Below are 8,900 nucleotides of genomic sequence, written 5' to 3'. Positions count from 1 at the left end.
ATGTTGAGTGAGATGTTATTTTTCTGGCACCACACTCCCAGGGCCCTCACCTCCTCCCTGTAGGCTGTATCGTCATTGTTGGTAATCAGTCCTACTTTTGTTGTGTCGTCTGCAAACTTGATGATTGAGTTGGAGGCGTGCATGGCCACACAGTCATGGGTGAACATGGAGCACAGGAGGGTGCTGAGAATGTACCCTTTTGGGGCCCCTGTCTTGAGGATCAGCGAAGTGGAGGTGTTGTTTCCTACCTTCACCACCTGGGGGCAGCCCGTCAGGAAGTCCAGGACCCAGTTGCACAGGGTCCACAGTTAACTCTTTATCCACAATATAGCCGGGGCTGTAAAGCCATAACACATACATTTTTCCATCAACAGACTATGATCGATAATGTCAAAATCCACAATGAAGTCTAACACAACAGCCCCCACAATCTTTTTATCATTAATTTCTCTTTGCCAATCATCAGTCATTTTTTTAAGTGCTGTGCTTGCTGAATGTCCTTCCCTATATGCGTGCTGAAAGTCTGTTGGAAAAGCATTCCAGGTGAAGCTGGTTGAGAGAATGCCAAGTGTGTGCAAAGCTGTCATCAAGGCAAACGGTGGCTTCTTTGAAGATTCTAAAATATATTTGAATTTGTTTAACACTTTTTGGTTACTACATTATTCCATACGTGTTATTTACAAAGAAAAACCCTTGAATGAGTAGGTGTGTACAAACTTTTGACTGTGTCACGATCGTCTAAAGGAGTAGACCAAGGCGCAGCGTACTTAGAGTTCTACATGTTTAATAAATATGAAACTCACCAAAACAATACAGACGAAAACGAAGCGTGACGTTCTGGGCTGCTCACAGGCAGCTACACAAACACAAGATCCCACAAAGCACAGGTCGGAAAAGGCTGCCTAAGTATGATTCCTAATCAGAGACAACGATAGACAGCTGCCTCTGATTAGGAACCATACTCGGCCCAAAACAAAGAAATACAAAAACATAGAAAAAGGAACATAGAACGCCCACCCCAGTCACACCCTGGCCTAACCCAAATAGAGAACAAAACCCTCTCTATGGCCAGGGCGTGACAGACTGGTACCATAGGTCGTGACCTGCCTCACACTCCAGTACAGTTGGTGGCTGTGTACGCACCTGTCAGTTGGTTGTGATTCGCAAATAAACTTAAAGAAGACAAAGCTTTTGTTTAGATGTTAGGCCTATTTAACAAATGTGTTATTTTATGACAATAGTCATCTAACAAATCATTAACACTAAAACATAAATATCTAGCTAAAGAGGTTAGTGGCTAGCACACACTGGTAGGTAGCTAGGTAAGTTTGATGTCTAGCCTCCCGAATGGCGCAGTGGTCTAAGGAACTTTATCGCAGTGCTAGCTGTGCCACTAGAGAACCTGGTTCAATCCAGGCTCTGTTGCAGCCGGCCGCAACCGGGAGATCCATGGGACGGCGCACAATTGGCCCAGCATCGTCCGGGTTAGGGGAGGGTTTGGCCGGCAGGGATGTTCCTGTTCCATTGCGCACTAGCGACTCCTGTGGCGGGCCAGGCGCAATGCACGCTGACACGGTCGCCAGGTGTATGGTGTTTCCTTTGACACATTGGTGCGGCTGGCTTCTGGGTTAAGTGGGCGTTGTGTCAAGAAGCAGTGCGGGTTGGCTGGGTTGTGTTTCGGAGGACGCACAGCTCTCGAGCTTCGCCTCTCCCACACGGGAGTTGCAGCGATGGGACAGGACTGTGACTACCAATTGGGGAGAAAAAGGGGTAAACATTCTTTTACAAAAGTTGGATGTCTAGCGAGCTAGCTGGCTAACGGATGTTACTGTAATATCAGTGGATGAGCTATGCAGATTAAAACATTTACACGTCTGGAGTAATTGTAATATATTAGCACAATGAGGCAGGGATGCGGGTAAAAGAACAATGTTTATCAGATGCCATGGGTCAAGTACAAGTACCTGTGGAAATTAGTAACAGCACAGGCACTCTAGGTAAGTACATCTACATACATTACATGTTTTCTGAATGTTTCCATTAATGTTTTCTTCCCTATGTTTGTAGGATGACAACAATGATGATGACGTCTCCCTGTTTGATGCAGAGTAGGGTAGTCAAAGAAGACTAAAATCAAGAAATTTGGTTCAGCATTGCACTCAGTGGCTCAGCCAGAAAACTGAACTGGCCTGAATACAAGCCACAGACCCATTCATATCATATTTTACAGGCATCCAATGGCCTCCTCCTTCCACATGTTCCTCAGAGTGCTATCTTGGTGTACCTACTCTGTGAACTCCTCAGCAGTAGCTTCATTGTCTGCATGGTCACCGTCATCCTCTTCCTGTCAGCTGACTTCTGGACCATTAAGGTAGGCCCTAAACAGTAATACTGTAGAACAAAACAGCAATAGAATAGTAATAGAATAGTAAGAAAACCCCAATAGAACTGCAATAGAAGATCAATAAAATATCAATATAACATATTGTCAACCCTCTGTCTCTTTTGTTTAACTAAGTAGCCTAATGATGTATTGACTCCTCTACCATATTTCAGAACATCACTGGGCGGTTGATGGTGGGCCTGAGGTGGTGGAACCAGCTGGATGGACGATAGAAAAAGCCACTGGGTTGTTTGAGTCCAGAGCGGTAGGTCACACACATCCCAGTCCTTTCGGGGTAGATAGTAACTAACTGCCCTCCACTGAAATACCTTCTTCTGTAGGGGTAAAACCTAGTTCTATAGAACCTGTATCGACTCTGGATTTTGATGTCATAACAAAGCCTATTACTGTATATACATGTGGTCTTTCTTTGGATACACTCAAAGCATTATAACCCTCAATTCTAGAATTTACCCAGCACTTTGTATTGCCAAATACTTACTTGGTCAACAAGCTAGTTGGCATCCACAGATGTGAGATTGTCCTCTCTTTCCTATCAGCCTCGGGGGAATTTGAAGCAGCTGGTGTCAGATCCAAGTCGAGGATCTTCTGGTTGGGCCTGGTCATGTGTCCAGTCATCTGGGTCTGCTTTGTCTTCAGCACACTCTTCTCCTTCAAGATCAAATGGCTGGTTAGTCAAATCTAGTCCATTATATTTTAAAGTGAATATCACATGGGTGTCAACACAGCTTGAGTTAATTGTTAGTTCTTAGCTTTGCCAGTGCTCTCTCAATTTGTGGAGATTGCTTCATTGTCAGACATACTGTGTAAGGCGTCACTATTCACATTACTCATCAACACCCTCATCTCTTTCAAGATGAACTCGGCAAGTTAATTGTTAGCTTTGCCAGTGCTCTCTCACTATGAGGATGTTGCTCCGATGTCAGCCATAAAGGCCCAGTTCTTATAATCTCGTACCTCTCTCCTCCACCCAGACCACGGTCATCATGGGCGGGGTGCTACAGGGGGGTAACCTGTCGGATATGTTCGCTGTAAAGTGGGTGGTAGGACCAGTTTGAAGAACATGGCTACTAACTATTCTGGATGGGTAACTTTTTGAATGCATAGTCTGACAACTGTGACATGCTTAACACCCCGGCCATCCTACAATCTAAGCTTGATGCCCTCAATCTCACACAAATTATCAATGAACCCACCAGGTACAACCCCAAATCCGTAAACACGGGCACCCTCATAGATATAATACTAACCAACTTGCCCTCCAAATACACCTCTGCTGTTTTCAACCAAGATCTCAGTGTTCACTGCCTCATTGCCTGCATCCGTAATGGGTCTGCGGTCAAACGACCACCTCTCATCACTGTCAAACGCTCCCTAAAACACTTCAGCGAGCAGGCCTTTCTAATCGACCTGGCCCTGGTATTCTGGAAGGATATTGACCTCATCCCGTCAGTAGAGGATGTCTGGTTGTTCTTTAAAAGTGCCTTCCTCACCATCTTAAATAAGCATGCCCCTTTCAAAAAATGTAGAACCAGGAACAGATATAGCCCTTGGTTCTCTCCAGACCTGACTGCCCTTGACCAGCACAAAAAACATCCTGTGGCGTTCTGCATTAGCATCGAACAGCCCCGGTGATATGCAACTTTTCAGGGAAGTTAGGAACAAATATACACAGGCAATTAGGAAAGCTAAGGCTAGCTTTTTTCAAGCAGAAATTTGCATTCTGTAGCACAAACTCAAAAACGTTCTGGGACACTGTAAAGTCCATGGAGAATAAGAGCACCTCCTCCCAGCTGCCCACTGCACTGAGGCTAGGAAACACTGTTACCACTGATAAATCCACTATAATTGAGAATTTCAATAAGCATTTTTCTACGGCTGGCCATGCTTTCCAGCTGGCTACCCCTACACCGGTCAACAGCTCTGCGCTCCCCACAGCAACTCACCCAAACCTCCTCCACTTCTCCTTCACCCAAATCCAGATAGCTGATGTTCTGAAAGAGCTGCAAAATCTGGACCCCTACAAATCAGCCGGGCTAGACAATCTGGACCCTCTCTTTCTAAAATGATCTGCCAAAATTGTTGCAACCCCATATTACTAGCCTGTTCAACCTCTCTTTCGTATCGTCTGAGATTCCCATAGATTGGAAAGCTGCCGTGGTCATCCCCCTCTTCAAAGGGGGAGACATTCTAGACCCAAACTGCTACAGACCTATATCTATTCTACCCTGCCTTACTAAGGTCTTCGAAAGCCAAGATAACAAACAGGGGTCATTTGTAATTGTAGTATGGTCAGGGCGTGGCAGGGGGTGTTTGTTTTGTGTGTTTTGGGGTTTTTTGGTTCTAGGGGATTTTGGTTCTAGTTTTCTATTTCTATGTTTCTTTTTCTATGTGTGGCCAGGTATGGCTTCCAATCAGAGACAGGTGTCTTTCGTTGTCTCTGATTGGAAGCCATACTTAGGCAGCCTGTTTTTCCTGTGTCTTTGTGGGTGGTTATTTTCTGTATAGCCTGTGTGCCTTATGGAACTGTTTCGTCGTCTGTTTATTTTGTTTTGAGTGTTCTTTCAAATAAAGTAGAAAGATGAGCACTATACCCGGTGCATTTTGGTCACCGTTCATCGACGTCTATGACATTACCGACCATTTCGAATCACACCATACCTTCTCCGCTATGCAATCTGGTTTCAGAGCTGGTCATGGGTGCACCTCAGCCACACTCAAGGTCCTAAACGATATCATAACCGCCATAAGAGACATTACTGTGCAGCCGTATTCATCGACTAAGGCTTTCAACTCCGTCAACCACAACATTCTTATTGGCAGACTCAACAGCCTTGGTTTCTCAAATGACTGCTCTCCTGGTTCACCAACTAATTCTCAGATAGAGTTCAGTGGGTCAAATCGGAGGGAATGTTGTCCGGACCTCTGGCAGTCTCTATGGGGGTGCCACAGGGTTCAATTCTCGGGCCGACTCTCTTCTCTGTGTACATCAATGATGTCGCTCTTGCTGCTGGTGATTCTTTGATTCACCTCTACGCAGACGACACCATTCTGTATACCTCTGGCCCTTCTTTCGACACTGTGTTAACTAACCTCCAGATCAAATCAAATTAAATCAAATTAATTTATATAGCCCTTCGTACATCAGCTGATATCTCAAAGTGCTGTACAGAAACCCAGCCTAAAACCCCAAACAGCAAGCAATGCATGTGAAAGAAGCACGGTGGCTAGGAAAAACTCCCTAGGAAAAACTCCCTAGAAAGGCCAAAAACCTAGGAAGAAACCTAGAGAGGAACCAGGCTATGAGGGGTGGCCAGTCCTCTTCTGGCTGTGCCGGGTGGATATTATAACAGAACATGGTCAAGATGTTAAAATGTTCATAAATGACCAGCATGGTCAAATAATAATAATCATAGTAGTTGTCGAGGGTGCAACAAGCACTTCCGGTGAACAGGTCAGGGTTCCATAGCCGCAGCAGCACGGCCAGGTGGACTGGGGACAGCAAGGAGTCATCATGCCAGGTAGTCCTGAGGCATGGTCCTAGGGCTCAGGTCCTCCGAGAGAAAGAAAGAAAGAGAGAAAGAGAGAATTAGAGAGAGCATATTTCAATTCACACAGGACACCGGATAAGACAAGAGAAATACTCCAGATGTAACAGACTGACCCTAGCCCCCCGACACATAAACTACTGCAGCATAAATACTGGAGGCTGAGACAGGAGGGATCAGAAGACACTGTGGCCCCATCCAATGATACCCCGGGACAGGGCCAAACAGGCAGGATATAACCCCACCCACTTTGCCAAAGCACAGCCCCCACACCACTAGAGGGATGTCTCCAACCACCAACTTACCATCCTAAGACAAGGCCGAGTATAGCCCACAAAGATCTCCGCCACGGCACAACCCAAGGGGGGGGGGGGGACAACCCAGACAGGAAGACCACGTCAGTGACTCAACCCACTCAAGTGACGCACCCCTCCCATGGACGGCATGGAAGAACACCAGTAAGCCAGTGACTCAGCCCCTGTAATAGGGTTAGAGGCAGAGAATCCCAGTGGAGCGAGGGGAACCGGCAAGGCAGAGACAGCAAGGGCGGTTCGTTGCTCCAGCCTTTCCGTTCACCTTCACACTCCTGGGCCAGACTATACTTAATCATAGGACCTACTGAAGAGATAAGTCTTCAGTAAAGACTTAAAGGTTGAGACTGAGTCTGTGTCTCTCACATGGGTAGGCAGACCATTCCATAAAAATGGAGCTCTATAGGAGAAAGCCCTACCTCCAGCCGTTTGCTTAGAAATTCTAGGGACAATTAGGAGGCCTGCGTCTTGTGACCGTAGCGTACGTGTAGGTATGTACGGCAGGACCAAATCGGAAAGATAGGTAGGAGCAAGCCCATGTAATGCTTTGTAGGTTAGCAGTAAAACCTTGAAATCAGCCCTTGCCTTAACAGGAAGCCAGTGTAGGGAGGCTAGCACTGGAGTAATATGATCAAATTTTTTGGTTCTAGTCAGGATTCTAGCAGCCGTATTTAGCACTAACTGAAGTTTGTTTAGTGCTTTATCCGGGTAGCCGGAAAGTAGAGCATTGCAGTAGTCCAGCCTAGAAGTAACAAAAGCATGGATTAATTTTTCTGCACCATTTTTGGACAGAAAGTTTCTGATTTATGCAATGTTACGTAGATGGAAAAACGCTGTCCTTGTCGTACAACTCTCCTTCCGTGGCCCCCAACTGCTCTTAAATGCAAGTAAAACCAAATGCATGCTCTTCAACCGATCGCTGCCCGCACCTGCCCGCCTGTCCAGCATCACTACTCTGGACGGTTCTGACTTAGAATATGTGAACAACTACAAATACCTAGGTGTCTGGTTAGACTGTAAACTTTCCTTCCAGACTCACATTAAACATCTCCAATTCAAAATGAAATCTAGAATTGGCTTCCTATTTCACAACAAAGCCTCCTTCACTCATGCTGCCAAACATACCCTCGTAAAACTGACCATCCTACCGATCCTCGACTTCGGCAATGTCATTTACAAAACAGCCTCTAACACTCTACTCAACAAATTGGATGCAGTCTATCACAGTGCCATCCATTTTGTCACCAAAGCCCCATATACTACCCACCACTGCGAACTGTACGCTCTCATTGGCTGGTCCTCGCTTCATACTCGTCGCCAAAGCCACTTGCTCCAGGTCATCTACAAGTCTCTGCTAGGTAAAGCCCCGCCTTATCTCAGCTCACTGGTCACCATAGCAGCACCCACCCGTAGCACGCGCTCCAGCAAGTATATCTCACTGGTCACCCCCAAAGCCATTTCTTCCTTTGAGTCTCCAGTTCTCTGCGGCCAATGACTGGAACGAACTGCAAAAATAGCTAAAGCTGGAGACTCATATCTCCCTCACTAGCTTTAAGCACCAGCTGTCAGAGCAGCTCACAGATCACTGCACCTGTACATAGCTCATCTGTAAATTAGCCCATCCAATCTACCTCATCCCCATACTGTATTCATTTATTTATTTATCTTGCTCCTTTGCACCCCAGTATCTCTACTTGCACATTCATCTTCTGCACATCCTACCATTCCAGTGTTTAATTACTATATTGTAATTACTTCATTTTTACATTTACATTTTAGTCATTTAGCAGACGCTCTTATCCAGAGCGACTTACAGTAGAGTGCATACATTTTATAAAAAATTGTTTTTTTACATACTTCGCCACCATGGCCTATTTATTGCCTTACCTCTCTTATCCTACCTCATTTGCACATGCTGTATATAGATTTTTCTACTGTATCATTGATTGTATGTTTGTTTATTCCATGTGTAACTCTGTGTTGTTGTATGTGTCAAACTGCTTTGCTTTATCTTGGCCAGCTCGCAGATGCAAATGAGAACTTGTTCTCAACTAGCCTACCTGGTTAAATAAAGGTGAAATAAAATTAAATAAATAAATAAATTTAAAAAAGTCCTGATTCTCCATCCATTTCCAGAAGTGTGCACTTGAAGGCTCCCTGACATACTTCGGGAGAAGGATGGAGAATTGGGATGCAATGTGTAGGCCTTCCTGAAATGGACGAGAATTGTCTGTATTTATTTAAATAAGGATTTTGTGTGCGTATCTAATGTTGTGTTTTTGTTTTGTGTGTTTTCTCTCTGACAGGCAATGACTAAACAAGAAGAGTCATAGAGGGTGACTGCTCTCAGATTTTAACTTATGTTTGCATTATTTTGAATGCTACAGTATACCTAGAGTTTTACTAGAAACTAATGCAAATTAGAAACATTTTGTGACATTGCTTACCTTTGAAGAGTTTTCACATTATGATACCATTTCAAGTAAGAAAAAGGATAATTTCTAGATAAGTCTGTGCTTTTCCACTGTAGCTATACTGACTCAAAGCCTTATCTGTTTAATTTGTTGTTTTGCACTTTATCCCTAGACTTTATACAATACAGTGAATTGTTGTTTCTGACTTGTATTGTACAATCAT

At 44.7% G+C, this 8,900-nt stretch overlaps 1 pseudogene; it reads left to right on the top strand.

The window, feature by feature from the left end:
• Positions 1 to 1,912: 1,912 nt before the first annotated feature.
• On the top strand, positions 1,913 to 8,596 carry LOC115152695 (Golgi apparatus membrane protein TVP23 homolog B-like; annotated as a pseudogene).
• Positions 8,597 to 8,900: the final 304 nt, after the last annotated feature.

This window comes from Salmo trutta, chromosome 18 (genome assembly GCF_901001165.1).
Source record: "Salmo trutta chromosome 18, fSalTru1.1, whole genome shotgun sequence".
NCBI lineage: Eukaryota > Metazoa > Chordata > Actinopteri > Salmoniformes > Salmonidae > Salmo > Salmo trutta.
This window is presented reverse-complemented; position numbering and strand designations above follow the sequence as displayed.